At 43.3% G+C, this 10,153-nt stretch overlaps 1 non-coding gene across 1 annotated transcript; it reads right to left on the bottom strand.

The window, feature by feature from the left end:
• Window positions 1-7,787: 7,787 nt before the first annotated feature.
• On the bottom strand, window positions 7,788-7,869 carry trnas-gcu (transfer RNA serine (anticodon GCU)). The gene has a single exon. It is a non-coding gene; the product is annotated as a tRNA-Ser (tRNA).
• Window positions 7,870-10,153: the final 2,284 nt, after the last annotated feature.

Raw genomic sequence — 10,153 nt, 5'->3', positions numbered from 1 at the left:
AAGACAGTGTGGTTTTAATAGGGAATTTAAATTTTCATATATATTGGGATAATCGGACTAGCACCTGTCAGAAAGATTGTGAATTTGTTGAGTGTATCCGGGCTTGTTCTGCAACAATATATTTCATCACGAACAAGGGGCATACCAATTTACAGTTAGTAATGAGTAACAATCCGGATATATTCAACAGCATAGGGGTAAGTGAAAATGTATTTAATAGCGATCAAAACATGATCGACTTCAACGTTACGTTTGACAGGGAGAAACGAGATAAAGCTACTACCAATCCAGATTTCAGTAAGACCGAATTCAAGGGCCTGGGACAGGGACTGTCCACAATAAACTGGAAAAATCTGTTAATGGGTAATACGATATGAGATGTTATAAATAATTAGAAGTGATACAGAATCAGCGTATCCCACTGGGGGCCAAAAAAAAACAGGCATGGACGACTAAAGAGGTAAGGGACCACATGAAACTAAAAGGAAAAGCGTACACAAATATAAAATATAGCACAGATCCTGATGAATGGGAAAGCTACAAAGAAAATCAAAGGGGCACAAAGCAGATAGTAAGTGCTAGAAAGAGGGGGTATGAACATCACCGACTGGTGAACTGAACAGACGCATAGCAGATGTAAGTTAACGCAGAGAATTGTGAAGTGACACACTTTGGTAGGATGATGCGAGGCAATATGAAATAATGATACAATTTTAACGGGGCCAGATTTAGACATGAACATTTAAATCACCTATTAAGCATCTGCCTCTGGAGATCAATGATCCCAAATCCGGTCAGAATGTTCTCCCTGTATTTTATGAACCAGTTCTAAATCGTAAAAAATTAAATAGGGGGCAGGATCTGGAAGACATGGGGACTTTTCCTTTGTTAATAACCGAATAGAGTATGAAAACAAGGAAGTTATGCGAAACAATTATAAAACACTTATGACATCTTAGCTGGAATATTGCGTTCAGTTCTGGGCAACACGCTTTAGGGAAGAAGTCAAGCCCTTGGAGAGGGTGCAGAATAGATTTACTCGAATACTACCAGAGTTGGGGACCTCATTTATACGAAGAATCTGGAGAAGCTGGGTTTTTTCTCCTTAGAATAGAAAACGTTAAGAGGCGGTTTATGACCTAGCTTCAAAATTATGAAGTGTTTTGATAGTTAAAAAGGAAAAAGCTTCAGAATATCAAATTTAATGTGATAAAATCTCAATAGGCGCAGATGGGGGTCGAACCTATGATCTTCAGTTTACGAGATCACAGCCTTAGCACTTGGCCACCGCACCCTGATCAACTGGGTGACGTGCGTCGCATTGCTACCGAGTAGCACATCATTTCAATTAGGTTGTACAAGCACAGATGCAGATACAATTAAATAAAGTGGGACAGTGGAACGGGCAAATGACCAGCGTTATTTAGATGAAACTATCATAAAACATTTCATTTAATCATACAGTACCGATGGAGAGTACTTGGCCCATCGTACTCTTGAACGAGCTATCCAATTAGTCCCAGATCTTTCCAAAACGCCCTGCAAAATGCGCATCTTCAAGCATTTATCCAATTCCATTTTGAGTGTTACTATTGAATCTGCAGTGCTACGGGGAAATGAAAGTGTGGTGAGACTTGCTGAGAGTCAGCAGGGGCTCGACCGGCCGAATTGCATTCTTCCATGCTATAACAATTCTATGAATCGATGACTCTATGATTTACCAATCATTCAGGCAGTGCATTACAGATCACAACACTCACAGCTTAAAAACAAACACTTCTCCTCCACTTCCTTCTGTTTCCTCTGTTGTACTCTGGATGTTGCCAGGACTGGATAGATTTGGATATGTGGAAAGATTGGGGTTATTTTCGTCGGAACAAAAAGATGAGGATAATGTGGTGATATAATTGAGGTGTATAACATTATGAGGGGCCAAGAGAGTGTGCATATGAAACACATATGCCCCTGAGCAGAGAGGTCACTATTCATGGGGCATAGATTTAAAATAATTGGTAAAAGAATTACACAGGAGTCGAGAGAAATCTTTTCGCCCGGAAAGAATTTGGGTCTGGAACTCACTGACTGAAAAGTTGGTCGAGAGACGATCCCTCATTACATGTAACCAGCACTTGCAGATGGATTTAATTGCTCTAATCTGCAACACTACAGATCAAGAGCTGGGACGTGGGATAAGGCTGGATAGCTCTTTCGATGGGCGGAGACAGGATGGGCCGAATCCTCTCCTTCGCTGCGGCAATTTTCTACAATTCTATGATTCTAAGAGGTGGGGAATGCTGCACATATCTGTATCCCAGCATCGACGGGATCTTGCTGTGTGGTAATTGGCTGCCGTATTGCACTACAGTACATCGAGTGACTACACTTCAAGAGGTACTTCATTTTCTATAAAGCACGTAATAAAAAATCTTAATTCAGTGGATGTGGCTGGTCTGTGCCTTATCGTGTAGTCGTAAGCTGCCAGAATGAGTGCCCATCGCTGAATGCGCGCCAAGGCTTTGCGATTGATTGCCTTGCACTCAGATAGGAGGGACGTGAGGGGTTTGTGGTCAGTGTCTAATGCAAACTTGGCCCCGGAAAGGTGTTGCTGCATCTTTTTGACACCATACACCTGTGCGAGTGCCTCGTTCTCAACCATACCGTACCGGCGCTCTGCGCGCGAAAGTGATCTGGTAGCAGAAGCAACAGGCTGCAATTTACCCACAGCATTGATGTGCTGTAAAATGCAACCGACCCCGGATGCTGACGTATCACACGTAAGGATTTACTTTTTGCCTAGGTCAAAAAAGGCTAAAACACTCTTGGAACATAGGAGGTTGCGTGCCTTATTGAAGTCGCGTTCTTGGGCATCCCCTCAAAACCAATCACACCCCTTTCTTAGTAGTACGTGGAGAGGCACCAGCAGCGTTCTCAAGTTCTGCATAAAGTTCCCAAAGTAATAGAGTAGCCCGAGAAAGGCACGCAGTTCCGAGACATTCCAGGGCCTGAGTGCAAGGTGAATTACTTCGGTTTTGGAGTCGGTTGGGCGGATTCCATCAGCGGCAATCCTTCTGCCCAAAAATGCAATCTCAGGTGTGAGAAACAGACACGTGGATTTCTTAACTCTTAGGCCTACCCGATCCAATCGACTGAGTATTTCCTCAAGATTGGAGAGTTGAGATTCGGTGTCACTGCCCGTGATGAGTATGTCATCTTGAAACACAACCGTCCACGGGATGGACTTGTGCAGATTCTCCATGTAGCACTGGAATTTCGCAGCCGCGGACCTGATGCCGAATGGGCATCGATTCTACCCAAAAAGGCCTCGATGTGTGTTGATGGTTGTGAGTAGCTTTGACTCTTCGTTCAGTTCTTGCATCTTATACGCAGATGTGAGTTCAAGTTTCGAGAACGGTTTTCCTCCAGTCAACGTGGCAAATAGGTTCTCCGCTCTGGGCAGTGGGTATTGGTCCTGTAGGGAGAATCTGTTTATGGTAGACTTGTAATCCCCACAGATTCGTACGGATCCATCAAGCTTCATGACGGGGAAGATGGGGCTTGCCCAGTCGCTGAATTCCACGGCAGAAATTAAGCCTTCCCGCAGAAGCCGGTCCAGTTAATTTTGTCTCTTTTCCCTCATCACATATAGGTCCTTAGTTCGGTGTCGATCTTTGTGAGTTTTGGTCTGTTGTTTTTTCTGCAGCCACAGCTGTTCAAATTGTTGAACGCTCATGACGGATTGACTGTCCCCCGTGTCCAGTTCCATGTTGACGGGTATCCCATTGAGTAGAACCCTCATCATAATTGGAGGTGTCTTGGTGTAAGAACAGTGGACATTGATCGTGTTAACCCTCTGTACGTCGGCGTCCCCTGCACTATTCCAACCATCTTCTGGTCCGCTTTCCGAACCTTCCGATTCGTATACCAACCGAGCTGCTGTTTTTCTGCACATGCAAGCCAGATGCCGTGTGTAGTTGCAGTTTCTGCAAACGAATGCTGAAATCGACACACCCTGGTTGAGTGCCTTCCCCACATCTCCAATACAGACCGTTTCCATTATTTCTGAAGGATGAGCTGCGTCTGGCTAATCTCCCTTGAGCTTCTCTCAATCTGTTGTTGATTGGTCGCATTGTGGGTTGATGAGGTATGATCGGCCGTTCATGTGGCCCTTGATTTTCATGGCTTCTGGCGCCACTGTCTGCTGTTGAAGGCCTGCTCTCCTGCCTTTGTCTGTATGTGGGGGTAGCGGTTTGTTTCACAATGTGAATCCCTTGTTCCGATGCCTCTTTGATTGTCATAACAGAAGTATATATCAGCCGCGTTTCTTCTTCGCCTGCCAGGAACGTCTGTGCGACCAGTGCTGCTGCCTGACGAATCAAGTTCTTAGTCTCTGTAAGCTTTCGGAATATGCCTGCGTGGCCTATTCCTTCAATAAAAAAGTCTCTCAATACTTCTCTCCTTAGTTCATCGGGGAACTCACATGTACAAGCCAGCCTCTGAAGTTCCGCCACGAAGTCGGGTATGCTTTGGCCCAAACAGCGTCTGTAGTTGTCGAACATGTGTCTGACCATGTGCAGGCTGTTCGCTGGCTTCAGGGGGTCTCTCACCAGTGCGCTCAACTCCTCAAATGACTTGCTTGCTGGTTTCTTGGGAGCCAGCTTGTCTTTCATTAAAGCGTATGTTTTCGATCCGCAGCTGGTCAGGAGATGGGCTCTTGTCTTGTCTGCTTTATGGTCGCCCAGCCAGTCTTTCGTCACAAAGCTTTGCTAGAGCCTTTCTATAAAGTCATCCCAATTGTCTCCAGCATTGTATTATTGATCTGAGCTGTTGGTAGTCATTCTGTGGGTTCTGTGATCCCATCCTCGTCGCCACTGTAAAGTCCTGAGTATAATGTACTGAAATACACGAGAAACATGCTGAAGTCAAGGTCACTCAGGACCTGCACCTTCAATTCACAGCTCTCCAGTGCTGCACTTGCCTGAGACCTCCCTTTATATACTTCAGTGGGACAGGTATGGAGTGTCTCCTGCAAGTGCACCCCTGGTGGTAAGGTATGCTTATTGTTACAGGTAATATCCAGTTACAGCCATGTATAGCATGATAAGATACAGTGATACACAGTAATGTGAGATACATGACAGGGTGCAAACTCGGGGCAAATGCTATATCAAGGAGTGGGTTTGAGTTGGATGAGCATATTTTGAGTAAATCAACAAATGCGCTGCGATCTGGGTGCGCACCGGCGCAGGCAACCCCAATGTAACTTGGAACACAATAGTTTAACAATTCGGTCATTGCAACAGAAATCATACTCCTCCTCAAACTCCGCAGGATGATCCGGGATTACGAGAAAATCCGTTCTAAAGGGACAATTATGAACCGGAACTGACAACCATCCCGTTTAAACAGACACAGAATGATCCGCGACTGCAAGCACATCCCTTTTAAACATATGCAGAATGACCCTTGACTGACATCTGTTCCCTTTTAAAAGAATAAAGTGAGTGTTCTATCATCCCTGAAGGCAATTGTGCAGTGCGTGAGTGAGCGTGGGGCTCAGGACCACGCGGGGCTGGGATGGTGATTGAAGCCACATGTCAAAGACAGGCAGGAAGGAGGGAGGGACGTAAAAGCAACTCAGTCAAAAAGCCAATTCACCAATATATATATATTTAACATTTTAAGAAAATAAATATATTTAAATTTTATTTAAAATGATTCATTAACTGGATATTTTTTGATTGAACGAATGCTGTGTGACTGGAAGAAATATATTGGAAATGACGGGGTGCAGTCAGTAAATACCAAAACACTGTAAGCCCAAGGTGGAAGACAAGCCATGAGGGAAGAGGTGGGCTACAAAGGCGATCTTTTAAAGTCGCGTGTGTCATTCTGCTGGATCTGACAGCAGCTGTTTGTGCTGTGAAAGAGGTCAAATCTAATAGAGCCCAGTGCAGGCAGAACAGAAAAAGCACAGTTATCGTGAATGTTAAAAAGTTGGGATTGTAAATAATTATATATATATATATATATATATAAATACATGTAAACACAAAGTCAGTCAGTCAGTCATGTCTTGTCTTGTCTTGATTTGATTTGATTTGATTTGAATTTCAAAATACGGGTGGAGGATGCCACCATGTTACACAGCCCACACGCAAGCCCTGGCTAAAACCGCTATATTTCTAACTTGTGTATATTCCCTTCTTTCCGAAGTAGAATAGCAAAATCCCATAGCACATTCTTGTACCGTCAGAGAGTCCACGAAGCATTGTTCAATCAAATCAGTATGGCTTCAAATTGCATGAAATGCATGTTTCTCACATGACATGAATTGCACAGTAAGATCGCACAGCACGTTTGCACACACTCTGCCTTACAGAAACAAACAAAAAAAGTAAAATTCTTGCACCATCCATAGGCAGTTTTTGAAATTTGAAATGTGAAATCCGGGACAGCCAGCACATCGCTTTTAAACAGGCACAGAATGATCCGGGACTGATAGCACACCATTTTAAACAGACAGAGAAAGATCCCGGACAGGCAGACCATCCCCTTAAAAGGGATACGGAAACAGAATGAATAAAAACAGATAATTGTGTAAAACTCAGCAGGTCGTGCAAATTCTGTAGATGAAGAACCTGGTTTCACGTTCTGTCGGATAATCACACCGATATTTTAGGAAATGTTAAAGATGACAATTTTTTTCAACAAAAATAGCGCCGGGAAAAAATACGCAGCGAGAAAGGTCAAAAGGAAACGTCTGTGATACAGTAAACGCAGGAGTGATTAAATAATTAATGGCACAATGGGAAACGGCAAAGTGGGTGGTAATCGGGCAATAAGGTAACAAAGGATGGTCTGGTGGAGGTGTTAGTGGGAACTGCAGAACAGTTACCAGACAATGAGTTCGGTGCTTATGATCCGATACATTGTACCTAATGTTGAGGCCAGAAGACAAAAACATGCCTGCAATAGATGGTTCAACGCTTTTTAATCAGACCAGGCAGCTTGGCCAACCCGGATTGTTTTCTTGTCCGGTTAGAATTCGGCAGCCAGGGGACTAATTCAAAAGCAGGCTTCTCACATCTTTTCAGCTCCAGAGAAACAGGATGCACTCATATTTAGGGCAGAGTTGGAGATTGACGCTAAATGTCTGCTTATCCCAGTTGAGGTGCGGTTATGCGTACAGACAGGAATATATAATGATCAAGTATTGGCCGGAACCAAACACAGGTTTAGGTTATCCAACGAGACACAGAGCCGCGTACCTCTCAGATACTTTAACTTTACTCAGTTGGGTGAGTTTCACTTTGCTCTGGAATTTGGACGCTGTGGGATCATCGGCGCAAAATCACACGTTTTAATGTGAAATATTTTTATTTTATCTCATGTCGACCGGCTGTGAGAAGCGGAATTTTCAATAAAAACTGGCTGCGCTCGTACAGGATTTGTACCCGGAACCTCTCGCATTTCAAATGTGATCATCGCTAAGCGAGAATCTTACCCCGACAGCAACGAGCTGCCGACAGTGAAGAGCGTAGCTCTCAGTTTCTGACGGTAGTGAGAAAAGATATTCGGCGCATCGTGCGTGGGCTGTCCCTCCAGACCTATCTAATTAGTCCTCCTCTCCATAGTCCGATAAATGTTATCCCTTTGACGAATATATTATTAATTTGAGACATGACATTTGCAAAGTGCAGCATTCTTTTTAGCGAAAGGGGAATTTGGCGATGAGGTTAAATGTGATTGACAAACGACGAAATGGGATCAAAACTGTAGCACAATAACGACGAGGATGGGATTCGAACCCATGCGTGCAGAGCACAATGGATTAGCAGTCCATCGCCTTAACCACTCGGCCACCTCGTCTCTTATTAATCGCGAAATCACACATTCAATCTGCTGCTTTTTGTATCCAAAGAGAAATAATGTGCAAGAAAGTCCATTTCACAGCTTGCCCTGCCTGTGAAAACAGATCGACAATGATGAAAATGTGCCATTCTATTCTTAAAGCAAACAGCCTTCTTTCACGTCAGGTGAGTGACTGCAAGAGATGGTTGGTTTTTCGGCAGCATCACAACAAATAATATAAAATTTCGTACAGTGTACTAATCGACCACGTCAGGACTCGAACGGAACATGCAATTTTTTCATAACGCCACGGTCATAATCGAAGTCAAACACCTTATCCGTTGGGCTACGCGAGCTCTCCCATCAGTGCAAAATTTGTTGTTAATTATATTGGGACCAAATTCGGGGCAACTGCGATATGAAGGAGTGGATTTTGGAAAAGATGAGCATATTTCGAGTAAATGAACACATGCACTGCGATCTGGGTTTACACCGGCACAGGCAACCCCAATGTAACTTGGAATACAACAGTTTAACAATTCGGTCATTGCACTTGAATTCATAGACCTTCTCAAACTATACAGGATGATCTGGGATTATGAGAAAATTAATTTTAAAGGGACAGATTATGAAGCGGAACTGACAACCATCCCATTTAAGCAGGCACAGAATGATCCGGGACTGCAAACTCAACCCTTTTTCCCAGATGCAGATTGACCCTTGACTGACAGCAGTTCCCTTTTGAAAGAATAAAGTGATATTTCTATTATCCCTGAATGCAATTGTGTAGTGAGTGTGCGTGGGGTTCAGGAACTCGCGGGGCTGGGACGGTGATTGGAACCACAGGTGATAGACAGTCAGGAAAGGGTGAGGGACGTAAACCCAAGCCAGCCAAAAATCCAATTTACAAATATATATATATACATTTTACATTTTAAGAAAAAAATATATAAATTTTATTGAAAAAAATTGAATTTGGTTTCTTTTAAATCAATAAATAATTGATTCATTATCTAGATATGTTTTGATTGAACGAAGGCTGCGTGACTGGAAGAATTCCATTGGAAATGAATAGGTGCTGTCAGCAAATATCCAAACACCGTAAGCCCTTGGTGGAAGGCAAGCCACGAGGCAAGAAGTGGGCTATAAAGGCGATCTTTTAAACTCGCGAGTGTCTTTCGGCTACATCTGACAGCAGCTGCTCGTGCTGTAAAAGAGCTCAGTTCAGGATGAACAGAAAAAACACATTTATTTTGAAAGTTAAAAAGTTGGGATTGTATATAAATAAACACACTCATATCTATATATCTGTATACACAAAGTCAGTCAGTCAGTCATGTCTTGTCAAGTCTTGATTTTATTTGATTTACATTGGAAAATAAGGGTGGAAGATGTTATCATGTACGCAGCCCACACGCAAGCCCTGGCTAAAATCGCTTTATTTCCAACGTACTTATTTTCCCTTCTTGCAGATGTAGATTAGCAAAATCCAACAGCAGATTCTTGTACCGTCAGAGAGTCCACGAAGGATAGTTCAACCAAATCAGTATGGCTTCAAGTTGCATGTAATGCATTTTTCTCACATGGCATGCAATGCACAGTAAGATCGCGCAGCACGTTTGCACACACCTTGGCTTACACAAACACACAAACAAACGAAAATTCCTTCACCCTCCAAAGGCAATTTTTGAAATTTGAAATTTGAAATCCGGAACAGAGAGCACATCCCTTTTAAGCAGGCATATAATGATCCGGGACTGAGAGCACACCATTTTACACAGACTGAGAATGGTCCCGGACAGACAGCACAGTCGCTTAAAAGGAATACGGAAACAGAATGCATAAAAGACAGATAATTATGTAAAACTCAGCAGGTCGTGCAGATTCTGTGGGTGAAGAGCCTGGTTTCACGTTCTGTCAGATAATCATTCCGATATTTTTGGAAAAAGTTAAAGATTACAGATTTGATCAAAAAATCCAGCAGCTGGAAAAAATAGGCAAAGAGAAAGGACAAAAGGTCCTGTGATACAGTGGAGCGCAGGAGTGATTAAATAATAAATGGCACAATGAGAAAAGGCAAGGTAAGTGGTAATCGGGCAATAAAGTAACAAAGGATGCACCAGAGGAGGTGTTAGTGGGAACTGCAGAACCATTACCAGTCAATGGGAGCGGTGCTTATGATCCGATTTCTTGAACGTAATGTTGAGGCAGGACGGCTATAAAATGCCTAATCGAAATAGAGGGTGTCAACGCCTTTTAATCAGACCAGCCAGCTTGGCCACCCCGGATTGATTCCTGTCCG

This window comes from Pristiophorus japonicus, chromosome 25, assembly GCF_044704955.1.
Source record: "Pristiophorus japonicus isolate sPriJap1 chromosome 25, sPriJap1.hap1, whole genome shotgun sequence".
In the NCBI taxonomy this organism is placed as follows: Eukaryota; Metazoa; Chordata; class Chondrichthyes; family Pristiophoridae; genus Pristiophorus; species Pristiophorus japonicus.
The sequence above is the reverse complement of the archived record's forward strand: the minus strand, read 5'-3'. Positions and strand labels throughout refer to the sequence as shown.